At 47.1% G+C, this 12,741-nt stretch overlaps 3 long non-coding RNA genes across 5 annotated transcripts; all 3 read left to right on the forward strand.

Annotated features, from left to right (window-relative positions):
* LOC132474669 (uncharacterized) lies at nt 1-8,651 on the forward strand. Of its 3 annotated transcripts, none has more exons than XR_009529699.1 (11): nt 1-2,160; nt 2,367-2,448; nt 2,670-2,731; nt 3,336-3,436; nt 3,635-3,716; nt 3,938-3,999; nt 4,604-4,704; nt 4,903-4,984; nt 5,206-5,267; nt 8,260-8,383; nt 8,508-8,651. It is a non-coding gene; the product is annotated as an uncharacterized LOC132474669 (long non-coding RNA). The 3 variants fall into 3 exon arrangements; XR_009529701.1 differs by having other exon boundaries at nt 1-2,137; XR_009529697.1 differs by having other exon boundaries at nt 2,367-2,731.
* Nucleotides 8,652-8,777: 126 nt separating this feature from the next.
* LOC132474012 (uncharacterized) lies at nt 8,778-9,761 on the forward strand. Its single transcript, XR_009529544.1, has 3 exons — nt 8,778-9,186; nt 9,414-9,536; nt 9,661-9,761. It is a non-coding gene; the product is annotated as an uncharacterized LOC132474012 (long non-coding RNA).
* A 927-nt stretch (nt 9,762-10,688) lies between these two features.
* Nucleotides 10,689-11,706, forward strand: LOC132474018 (uncharacterized). The gene is made up of 3 exons (XR_009529545.1): nt 10,689-11,095; nt 11,323-11,446; nt 11,571-11,706. It is a non-coding gene; the product is annotated as an uncharacterized LOC132474018 (long non-coding RNA).
* The last annotated feature ends 1,035 nt before the right edge of the window (nt 11,707-12,741 follow it).

Here is a 12,741-nt window from a genome sequence, read left to right on the forward strand (position 1 = left end):
TTGACCTGGTATAGGGTGCTCCATGTGACCAGTGTTTGACCTGGTATAGGGTGCTACATAGCTCTGCTTGGTTTGGGTCCTAAATGTGACCCTGGCAAAGGTGGGGCTGTGCTTTTTAACGCGACATAGGTGTAATTTACATGAGATGCACGTGAAATTTGCTTGTGAGGAGAGGGTTGACGTGGTTACTTTCCTCAACTTTTTTTTTTCCCTAAAAGTTTGACTTGATTGGTATGTCGTGGTTTTGAGGCAGGTCTATTATTTTGACGGATGGTTCTGGATTGTTTAAGAACTTACACAAAAAAGGGAATGGAGGTCATGTCTACTGGAGCAATCCAGAAGACCTCATGAGCTGGACCAATCCAACAGCTGGCTTTTATTCCAGCTCAACACACTCCAGGAAGATTGGATTTCAGTAAACCCCTTTGACTTGACCTGGGAGATGGGTCCCCATGAATCAAATTATCTGAACCCGGTTATTTTTAAACTACTCCTTCAGCTGAGGAAGTAGAGAAACCCTCACTGGTGCTTTCAGATTCATGGAGGGGAATATTGCTACGTGTTGCATGGTTCTCTAGGGGAAAACTCGGGTTGTAGTTTAGTTGCCAAGAGAGGTAAACCAGATCTTTCTCAAGGTGTTTCTCATTGGGGTCCAAGTCTCTGTCTCGAAGGACATGCCAGTTCATGTAACTGAGGCTACAACGGCCTCGTGAACACTTCATCTCCTGAGGGGGCACGTCTACAGATCTGCAGATTTCAGACGGCACCGTATCCCAGCATGCATCTCTACTCATACCGACCACACACCCATCAGGAAGACACTCGTGTGATGATGAGTTCAGCAAAGTGGACAAAATGGATAAGACATTCAGCTTAGGCATGTCAAGGCTGTGTTTCTGGGTGTAAAGTATTTCCTTTTAAGCCCACATAGACTTCCCTCACTCCTTTCTCTTAGCCTATGTATATGTTAAATATATCTGGGTGTTTACTGCTTAGGCATTGAAATGTGTGACTGTAATAAAAACCAACAGCAGCAAAGTACTAGATCAACTCAAGGTAAGTCTGTTGGATGTGTTCACAATGAGAAGCTTGAAGGACTACAGGATCTTCCATTCAGCTCAAGGTGAGGTGCTGGTTATTTTCCTTATTGCTGGTTTGGTTACTACTGCGATGTAAGGATTCCTGCTTAGGATGGTAGTTAGAAGATGGATCGAGTTTGTTCCATGTATGCTTGTCTTCAGGCCCAAACGGTCCCTCGATGTGGTCCGATGGCTGGAGTTTGCATTGATTTGGGAGTTAGCTGGATGGTGATTCATCTGAGGTCACACAAGATCGGCCTTTGCAGAACCTTGTGGCATTAACTACATTGCAGGGGTATTTTTCTAACGTTCACTAGCTAAAGTACTCGTGTAGCCATCAGTCATAAGCTGACCTAAATACTGTGCCTCCTCAGGGAGACGTTCTCTAAAACCTGACGCACAAATTAATTTGCATTGTCCTGCAATTGTGGACACTAGAGCGGTACTTTGAGCTAGCAGACCAACTCCAGCTGCCTTCTACTTGCGTAAATATTTCGGTTGAAGGCTGCAAAATATTTTCGAGCGGCAACAATTTGGCATTTCCGTCCTGGAGAGAGCTGTTTGGTGGCTAGATTTACCACAACCCAGCACCTGGACATGGCTTGAGTATAATTTTACTACTCTACTGTTACTCCTGCTTGTCCTCTTTGGTACATCTTCACCTTATGTCAATTCTAAATATCAGGGCAATCAGAAGTTGGTTCTTAACTAATTTAACATAGAACTTGGATAGGTTTACCTATCTAAATATAGAGTAGTACTGTAAAAATGTCGTTTGTCTCACAAGATGTCTGCTACAAGTGACTTAAGAGGCTTGCTAAAGGTAAACGCAGGACGGGAGGCTTATATTTATTTTATAGGAAAACGTTTAAATTACCCCATCACCTCCCGTCTCTGCTCTACTGTGATGGGTGGATGTGTGTTGGAACCATGAAGTCTTATTTGAATGGATGGAGGTTTCATGTTTGCAGTAGGTGCAGACTGCCGTGCTTGCTGTCTTGATCCTGTCCAATGCCCAAGATGTCAGGGAGGACCAGAGGCTGATGCTGGACCCGAGGGTACACTTTTCCTGCCACTACTAGTAAGTACATTGCAATGGGTAAATTACAAATGTCAATTTGTAAACAGTCCTTTCTATAATAAAGTTATCGGCTTCCCCTTTACAATGATCCACCACATGCTGAAAGTATGCAGCTTTTGCGTCCCCGGTTTTGTCTTGACCAGGTCCCTTAGTAGCACGCTTTGGTGCCAGACGTTGGTTCAAACTCCTGTTGTGTTTGGTACCAGGTGGTGGTGAGCTAACGGAGGAGCCGTGCTGAAGGAGGAGCCTGGAGAAGGTCCCTCCGGACCCTGGTATGAGTATCCACTAGTGAGTAATCTACTAGTATTCAACCGGTCACTGCTGACGTCACTTGGAGCATATGTAGAGAAGAGTCGCGGGGTCATTTAAGGTGTGGGTCAGCAGGATTATTTACTGAGATTTCCTTAATAGGAAAGCTATAGTCTGCTATACTCTCATAAGCTTTAAAGTTGTACTAACACATTATGGAAAGTGACTGCTGAGGAGGCCTGTTTGTTTGTTGTGGCTAGATGGAGCTGATGACCACTAGGATCTGATGGGAGGACTGCGATGGACCAGTAACATCTTGGAGGTAAAAACCAATCGTTGGTCAACGTTTAGTGAAATAGGACAAATGAGGTCTGACTAGTGCTGATAAATGATTGCTCATATTGGTTGGAGGAGCCACGTTGGAGGCGTTGTTGGGACGAGGATGGCCTAATGGTGTGTTGGGTTCCTGTGCATTACTTCACTAAAGGACCAGGTGTTTTAAAGATGTGTTGGGTCCATCTAGAGGAATGAATTCTGAACGATTCTATAAACTGAATAGTGTACTAGAAGGCAAACTGTAGAGGGTTGTGTTCCTGGGTTGGGTTTCTTAGGGGCCAATCCCACTAGGGCCACGGCCCCGTGCCTGAGCTCATTTGCATACTAAAGTCTAGAGCATTTGGCTAGTGTGACCACGCCATCCGTATTCCAGCACGAAACAGCCCCTTGGCGACGGCACCCTTTGGAGAGGTGTGCCGTGGCCAAAGTGCAGATGCTAATGAGATGACACGCGCGGATACGCAACGTGAGCTGGATGACGTAGTCCTTGCGCGACCCTTCTTTCTTTGCTCTCTGCTCTACTGTGATGGGTGGATGTGTGTTGGAACCATGAAGTCTTATTTGAATGGATGGAGGTTTCATGTTTGCAGTAGGTGCAGACTCCCGTGCTTGCTGTCTTGATCCTGTCCAATGTCAGAGAGGACCAGAGGCTGATGCTGGACCCGAGGGTACACTTTTCCTGCCACTACTAGTAAGTACATTGCAATGGGTAAATTACAAATGTAAACAGTCTTTTCTATAATAAAGTTATCGGCTTCCCCTTTACAATGATCCACCACATGCTGAAAGTATGCAGCTTTTGCGTCCCCGGTTTTGTCTTGACCAGGTCCCTTAGTAGCACGCTTTGGTGCCAGACGTTGGTTCAAACTCCTGTTGTGTTTGGTACCAGGTGGTGGTGAGCTAACGGAGGAGCCGCGCTGAAGGAGGAGCCTGGAGAAGGTCCCTCTGGACCCTGGTATGAGTATCCACTAGTGAGTAATCTACTAGTATTCAACCGGTCACTGCTGACGTCACTTGGAGCATATGTAGAGAAGAGTTGCGGGGTCATTTAAGGTGTGGGTCAGCAGGATTATTTACTGAGATTTCCTTAATAGGAAAGCTATAGTCTGCTATACTCTCATAAGCTTTAAAGTTGTACTAACACATTATGGAAAGTGACTGCTGAGGAGGCCTGTTTGTTTGTTGTGGCTAGATGGAGCTGATGACCACTAGGATCTGATGGGAGGACTGCGATGGACCAGTAACATCTTGGAGGTAAAAACCAATCGTTGGTCAACGTTTAGTGAAATAGGACAAATGAGGTCTGACTAGTGCTGATAAATGATTGCTCATATTGGTTGGAGGAGCCACGTTGGAGGCGTTGTTGGGACGAGGATGGCCTAATGGTGTGTTGGGTTCCTGTGCATTACTTCACTAAAGGACCAGGTGTTTTAAAGATGTGTTGGGTCCATCTAGAGGAATGAATTCTGAACGATTCTATAAACTGAATAGTGTACTAGAAGGCAAACTGTAGAGGGTTGTGTTCCTGGGTTGGGTTTCTTAGGGGCCAATCCCACTAGGGCCACGGCCCCGTGCCTGAGCTCATTTGCATACTAAAGTCTAGAGCATTTGGCTAGTGTGACCACGCCATCCGTATTCCAGCACGAAACAGCCCCTTGGCGACGGCACCCTTTGGAGAGGTGTGCCGTGGCCAAAGTGCAGATGCTAATGAGATGACACGCGCGGATACGCAACGTGAGCTGGATGACGTAGTCCTTGCGCGACCCTTCTTTCTTTGCTCTCTGCTCTACTGTGATGGGTGGATGTGTGTTGGAACCATGAAGTCTTATTTGAATGGATGGAGGTTTCATGTTTGCAGTAGGTGCAGACTCCCGTGCTTGCTGTCTTGATCCTGTCCAATGTCAGAGAGGACCAGAGGCTGATGCTGGACCCGAGGGTACACTTTTCCTGCCACTACTAGTAAGTACATTGCAATGGGTAAATTACAAATGTAAACAGTCTTTTCTATAATAAAGTTATCGGCTTCCCCTTTACAATGATCCACCACATGCTGAAAGTATGCAGCTTTTGCGTCCCCGGTTTTGTCTTGACCAGGTCCCTTAGTAGCACGCTTTGGTGCCAGACGTTGGTTCAAACTCCTGTTGTGTTTGGTACCAGGTGGTGGTGAGCTAACGGAGGAGCCGCGCTGAAGGAGGAGCCTGGAGAAGGTCCCTCTGGACCCTGGTATGAGTATCCACTAGTGAGTAATCTACTAGTATTCAACCGGTCACTGCTGACGTCACTTGGAGCATATGTAGAGAAGAGTTGCGGGGTCATTTAAGGTGTGGGTCAGCAGGATTATTTACTGAGATTTCCTTAATAGGAAAGCTATAGTCTGCTATACTCTCATAAGCTTTAAAGTTGTACTAACACATTATGGAAAGTGACTGCTGAGGAGGCCTGTTTGTTTGTTGTGGCTAGATGGAGCTGATGACCACTAGGATCTGATGGGAGGACTGCGATGGACCAGTAACATCTTGGAGGTAAAAACCAATCGTTGGTCAACGTTTAGTGAAATAGGACAAATGAGGTCTGACTAGTGCTGATAAATGATTGCTCATATTGGTTGGAGGAGCCACGTTGGAGGCGTTGTTGGGACGAGGATGGCCTAATGGTGTGTTGGGTTCCTGTGCATTACTTCACTAAAGGACCAGGTGTTTTAAAGATGTGTTGGGTCCATCTAGAGGAATGAATTCTGAACGATTCTATAAACTGAATAGTGTACTAGAAGGCAAACTGTAGAGGGTTGTGTTCCTGGGTTGGGTTTCTTAGGGGCCAATCCCACTAGGGCCACGGCCCCGTGCCTGAGCTCATTTGCATACTAAAGTCTAGAACGTTTGGCTAGTGTGACCACGCCATCCGTATTCCAGCACGAAACAGCCCCTTGGCGACGGCACACTTTGGAGAGGTGTGCCGTGGCCAAAGTGCAGATGCTAATGAGATGACACGCGCGGATACGCAACGTGAGCTTGATGACGTAGTCCTTGCGCGACCCTTCTTTCTTTATAGGTCCATGCCCTTCTTCCCCACAACAATCATTTTAAACAATGGCGGCAAGCGGTTCACGAGTGGGTTTACGTTGGTGCGATAGTGAAGTCTAGTGTTTACTTGAAATTTGGGCCGACGACAGCATTCACGTTATTTTTCTCCATTGTTCTTATGGGGGCGAGGAGACTTGAAGGTGATGAGGTATTTATCGTATTACGACGTGATGATGTATGTATGAAGGAGCAATCGTGCTCGGGCCACGGCCTTTGGGAGCAGTGTGACCACGGGCCAGAGTGGGGAGGGGGGGAATCGTGCTGAATCTTCCTGCAGCACCGGACAGGCAAACAGCCTAGTGTGAGTGTGACCTAACTAGATGTTCACCAACTACCACTGTTGCCAGACCAGCTGTGTTACCAGACCAGGGTGGTGACGAGAGCTGATGCAGGAGCTGTATCTGGTAGGGGAATCTGAAGGAGGACCATGAAGTCCTTGCAAGTTTGCATAAACTGAACACGGTGGGGTTTTGCAGGGCAGGCCAAGAAAGTCCTCAGACCGTGATCCTTGAGGAAGATGTCCTAACGCTGTGGAGATCCTGAGTTTGGTGTGGGGGAGACATCCTTGAGCCGCGGCCTCCCTGTATCCTGACGTCCTTCTTGCCAGTCTCCTCACAGGATTCATCTGATCATCCTGGAGCTTCTTCAGGTCAGTCCTCCACTGAGTTCTATTAATTACAGTTGGAAAACTCAATTGATAAAGCAAGGCCTGTTGTGCTAAAGTAACTAACCTTATGCAAACATCTTTGTATTTTTCTTGGGCAACATTTCAGAAGGACCAACGAGTGAAGAGCCAGCTGGAGTCATCGTTGGACTGCAGAATCATCTCTTCCATGCGCACACACCTGTCTGTGTGTGGAGGACACCACCTCTTCCAATCTATTCTCTCTCCTCCACCTCTGTGTGTGGAGGACACCACCTCTTCCAATCTATTCTCTCTCCTCCACCTGTCTGTGTGTGGAGGACACCACCTCTTCCAATCTATTCTCTCTCTCCTCCACCTGTCTGTGTGTGGAGGACACCACCTCTTCCAATCTATTCTCTCTCCTCCACCTCTGTGTGTGGAGGACACCACCTCTTCCAATCTATTCTCTCTCCTCCACCTGTCTGTGTGTGGAGGACACCACCTCTTCCAATCTATTCTCTCTCCTCCACCTGTCTGTGTGTGGAGGACACCACCTCTTCCAATCTATTCTCTCTCCTCCACCTGTCTGTGTGTGGAGGACACCACCTCTTCCAATCTATTCTCTCTCCTCCACCTCTGTGTGTGGAGGACACCACCTCTTCCAATCTATTCTCTCTCCTCCACCTCTGTGTGTGGAGGACACCACCTCTTCCAATCTATTCTCTCCTCCACCTGTCTGTGTGTGGAGGACACCACCTCTTCCAATCTATTCTCTCTCTCCTCCACCTGTCTGTGTGTGGAGGACACCACCTCTTCCAATCTATTCTCTCTCCTCCACCTCTGTGTGTGGAGGACACCACCTCTTCCAATCTATTCTCTCTCCTCCACCTGTCTGTGTGTGGAGGACACCACCTCTTCCAATCTATTCTCTCTCCTCCACCTCTGTGTGTGGAGGACACCACCTCTTCCAATCTATTCTCTCTCCTCCACCTGTCTGTGTGTGGAGGACACCACCTCTTCCAATCTATTCTCTCTCCTCCACCTGTCTGTGTGTGGAGGACACCACCTCTTCCAATCTATTCTCTCTCCTCCACCTGTCTGTGTGTGGAGGACACCACCTCCTCCACCTGTCTGTGTGTGGAGGACACCACCTCTTCCAATCTATTCTCTCTCTCCTCCACCTGTCTGTGTGTGGAGGACACCACCTCTTCCAATCTTGGGGGTCAGAGTTCAAAGTTAGGGCTTAGTGTTAGGGTTTAGTTTGAGGGCTTGGAGCTGGTCAGGTAGGGCTGCTTTCACCACTAACTTCTTCACTTGCTTTAAAAATTGTTTGGACGGCCGTCCCAAAATGTGCACTTTATTTTTTTTAACAGAAATTGTACGAAATGAAATGTATGATTGCTTTTTAAAATGCATATTTGTGTTTTTAAAATAAAAACAGCCTCGTGTGTGTGCCCTAACTAGATGTTCACCAACTACCACTGTTGCCAGACCAGCCAATCTACAGCTGTGTTACCAGACCAGTCGACCACTGCTTTACCAGACCAGGGTGGTGACGAGAGCTGATGCAGGAGCTGTATCTGGTAGGGGAATCTGAAGGACCATGAAGTCCTTGCAAGTTTGCATAAACTGAACACGTGGGGTTTTGCAGGGCAGGCCAAGGTCATGATTCAATCCCAAAGTCCTCAGACCGTGATCCTTGAGGAAGATGTCCTAACCCCCCCCCCCCTGCTCCTGAATAACATGCATCTGGATTCATGTCTCTTTGGATAAACGGGCAAATGACTGTTAAATAACCTTGGTTCTAAGACGCTGTGGAGATCCTGAGTTTGGTGTGGGGGAGACATCCTTGAGCCGCGGCCTCCCTGTATCCTGACGTCCTTCTTGCCAGTCTCCTCACAGGATTCATCTGATCATCCTGGAGCTTCTTCAGGTCAGTCCTCCACTGAGTTCTATTAATTACAGTTGGAAAACTCAATTGATAAAGCAAGGCCTGTTGTGCTAAAGTAACTAACCTTATGCAAACATCTTTGTATTTTTCTTGGGCAACATTTCAGAAGGACCAACGAGTGAAGAGCCAGCTGGAGTCATCGTTGGACTGCAGAATCATCTCTTCCATGCGCACACACCTGTCTGTGTGTGGAGGACACCACCTCTTCCAATCTATTCTCTCTCCTCCACCTGTCTGTGTGTGGAGGACACCACCTCTTCCAATCTATTCTCTCTCCTCCACCTGTCTGTGTGTGGAGGACACCACCTCTTCCAATCTATTCTCTCTCCTCCACCTGTCTGTGTGTGGAGGACACCACCTCTTCCAATCTATTCTCTCTCCTCCACCTGTCTGTGTGTGGAGGACACCACCTCTTCCAATCTTGGGGGTCAGAGTTCAAAGTTAGGGCTTAGTGTTAGGGTTTAGTTTGAGGGCTTGGAGCTGGTCAGGTAGGGCTGCTTTCACCACTAACTTCTTCACTTGCTTTAAAAATTGATTGGACGGCCGTCCCAAAATGTGCACTTTATTTTTTTAACAAATTGTACGAAATGAAATGTATGATTGCTTTTTAAAATGCATATTTGTGTTTTTAAAATAAAAACAGCCTCGTGTGTGTGCCCTAACTAGATGTTCACCAACTACCACTGTTGCCAGACCAGCCAATCTACAGCTGTGTTACCAGACCAGTCGACCACTGCTTTACCAGACCAGGGTGGTGACGAGAGCTGATGCAGGAGCTGTATCTGGTAGGGGAATCTGAAGGACCATGAAGTCCTTGCAAGTTTGCATAAACTGAACACGTGGGGTTTTGCAGGGCAGGCCAAGGTCATGATTCAATCCCAAAGTCCTCAGACCGTGATCCTTGAGGAAGATGTCCTAACCCCCCCCCCCCCTGCTCCTGAATAACATGCATCTGGATTCATGTCTCTTTGGATAAACGGGCAAATGACTGTTAAATAACCTTGGTTCTAAGACGCTGTGGAGATCCTGAGTTTGGTGTGGGGAGACATCCTTGAGCCGCGGCCTCCCTGTATCCTGACGTCCTTCTTGCCAGTCTCCTCACAGGATTCATCTGATCATCCTGGAGCTTCTTCAGGTCAGTCCTCCACTGAGTTCTATTAATTACAGTTGGAAAACTCAATTGATAAAGCAAGGCCTGTTGTGCTAAAGTAACTAACCTTATGCAAACATCTTTGTATTTTTCTTGGGCAACATTTCAGAAGGACCAACGAGTGAAGAGCCAGCTGGAGTCATCGTTGGACTGCAGAATCATCTCTTCCATGCGCACACACCTGTCTGTGTGTGGAGGACACCACCTCTTCCAATCTATTCTCTCTCCTCCACCTCTGTGTGTGGAGGACACCACCTCTTCCAATCTATTCTCTCTCCTCCACCTGTCTGTGTGTGGAGGACACCACCTCTTCCAATCTATTCTCTCTCTCCTCCACCTGTCTGTGTGTGGAGGACACCACCTCTTCCAATCTATTCTCTCTCCTCCACCTCTGTGTGTGGAGGACACCACCTCTTCCAATCTATTCTCTCTCCTCCACCTGTCTGTGTGTGGAGGACACCACCTCTTCCAATCTATTCTCTCTCCTCCACCTGTCTGTGTGTGGAGGACACCACCTCTTCCAATCTATTCTCTCTCCTCCACCTGTCTGTGTGTGGAGGACACCACCTCTTCCAATCTATTCTCTCTCCTCCACCTCTGTGTGTGGAGGACACCACCTCTTCCAATCTATTCTCTCTCCTCCACCTCTGTGTGTGGAGGACACCACCTCTTCCAATCTATTCTCTCCTCCACCTGTCTGTGTGTGGAGGACACCACCTCTTCCAATCTATTCTCTCTCTCCTCCACCTGTCTGTGTGTGGAGGACACCACCTCTTCCAATCTATTCTCTCTCCTCCACCTCTGTGTGTGGAGGACACCACCTCTTCCAATCTATTCTCTCTCCTCCACCTGTCTGTGTGTGGAGGACACCACCTCTTCCAATCTATTCTCTCTCCTCCACCTCTGTGTGTGGAGGACACCACCTCTTCCAATCTATTCTCTCTCCTCCACCTGTCTGTGTGTGGAGGACACCACCTCTTCCAATCTATTCTCTCTCCTCCACCTGTCTGTGTGTGGAGGACACCACCTCTTCCAATCTATTCTCTCTCCTCCACCTGTCTGTGTGTGGAGGACACCACCTCCTCCACCTGTCTGTGTGTGGAGGACACCACCTCTTCCAATCTATTCTCTCTCTCCTCCACCTGTCTGTGTGTGGAGGACACCACCTCTTCCAATCTTGGGGGTCAGAGTTCAAAGTTAGGGCTTAGTGTTAGGGTTTAGTTTGAGGGCTTGGAGCTGGTCAGGTAGGGCTGCTTTCACCACTAACTTCTTCACTTGCTTTAAAAATTGTTTGGACGGCCGTCCCAAAATGTGCACTTTATTTTTTTTAACAGAAATTGTACGAAATGAAATGTATGATTGCTTTTTAAAATGCATATTTGTGTTTTTAAAATAAAAACAGCCTCGTGTGTGTGCCCTAACTAGATGTTCACCAACTACCACTGTTGCCAGACCAGCCAATCTACAGCTGTGTTACCAGACCAGTCGACCACTGCTTTACCAGACCAGGGTGGTGACGAGAGCTGATGCAGGAGCTGTATCTGGTAGGGGAATCTGAAGGACCATGAAGTCCTTGCAAGTTTGCATAAACTGAACACGTGGGGTTTTGCAGGGCAGGCCAAGGTCATGATTCAATCCCAAAGTCCTCAGACCGTGATCCTTGAGGAAGATGTCCTAACCCCCCCCCCCCCTGCTCCTGAATAACATGCATCTGGATTCATGTCTCTTTGGATAAACGGGCAAATGACTGTTAAATAACCTTGGTTCTAAGACGCTGTGGAGATCCTGAGTTTGGTGTGGGGGAGACATCCTTGAGCCGCGGCCTCCCTGTATCCTGACGTCCTTCTTGCCAGTCTCCTCACAGGATTCATCTGATCATCCTGGAGCTTCTTCAGGTCAGTCCTCCACTGAGTTCTATTAATTACAGTTGGAAAACTCAATTGATAAAGCAAGGCCTGTTGTGCTAAAGTAACTAACCTTATGCAAACATCTTTGTATTTTTCTTGGGCAACATTTCAGAAGGACCAACGAGTGAAGAGCCAGCTGGAGTCATCGTTGGACTGCAGAATCATCTCTTCCATGCGCACACACCTGTCTGTGTGTGGAGGACACCACCTCTTCCAATCTATTCTCTCTCCTCCACCTGTCTGTGTGTGGAGGACACCACCTCTTCCAATCTATTCTCTCTCCTCCACCTGTCTGTGTGTGGAGGACACCACCTCTTCCAATCTATTCTCTCTCCTCCACCTGTCTGTGTGTGGAGGACACCACCTCTTCCAATCTATTCTCTCTCCTCCACCTGTCTGTGTGTGGAGGACACCACCTCTTCCAATCTATTCTCTCTCCTCCACCTGTCTGTGTGTGGAGGACACCACCTCTTCCAATCTTGGGTCAGAGTTCAAAGTTAGGGCTTAGTGTTAGGGTTTAGTTTGAGGGCTTGGAGCTGGTCAGGTAGGGCTGCTTTCACCACTAACTTCTTCACTTGCTTTAAAAATTGATTGGACGGCCGTCCCAAAATGTGCACTTTATTTTTTTAACAAATTGTACGAAATGAAATGTATGATTGCTTTTTAAAATGCATATTTGTGTTTTTAAAATAAAAACAGCCTTCCTGACATGACTTTTGCAGCCGGTTTCTTTTAATCCCTTGTCTAGGTCAGGATATAGCTCTTGCATCATGTAAAACAAATATTTTTTTATTCTGATATACACATCATGCATATTACTATCAAACTCTTCCAAATATTGCTATATTATAAATGACATTGTTAGAATTAATGAAGGCCTAGGAACGTGGAGAGTGCTTTATATTGGTTTGTAAAGTTCTTAACTAATGGCATTAACGTATTCAACTTTATAAGCTATTGTTTGGTACTGTGGCAGAAGAGGGATAAGCCCAAAAAGTGTCGAAGCTGCGAGTTTCTCCTGTTCTTCCGGCTTCCCTTTAGATTGGCAGTCCTGGGTTGGGCCAATCCAAACCGTTTATCCAATAGGGGGCAGGTTCCATGCCAGGAGTCAGCCACACGTCAACCATTAAGAGAAGTTATGAAAGAATTTTAAAACGTTCCTTCGCTCTATAAATAGTAATGGAATATCCGGATGTGAAGAACGCTCTTGGCTATCTTACAAGTTCAGCAAAATAATTTAAATAAAGGGCAACATGATCTATTACCATGGTTATGTACTGCGA

This window comes from Gadus macrocephalus, chromosome 2, assembly GCF_031168955.1.
Source record: "Gadus macrocephalus chromosome 2, ASM3116895v1".
Taxonomy (NCBI): Eukaryota; Metazoa; Chordata; class Actinopteri; order Gadiformes; family Gadidae; genus Gadus; species Gadus macrocephalus.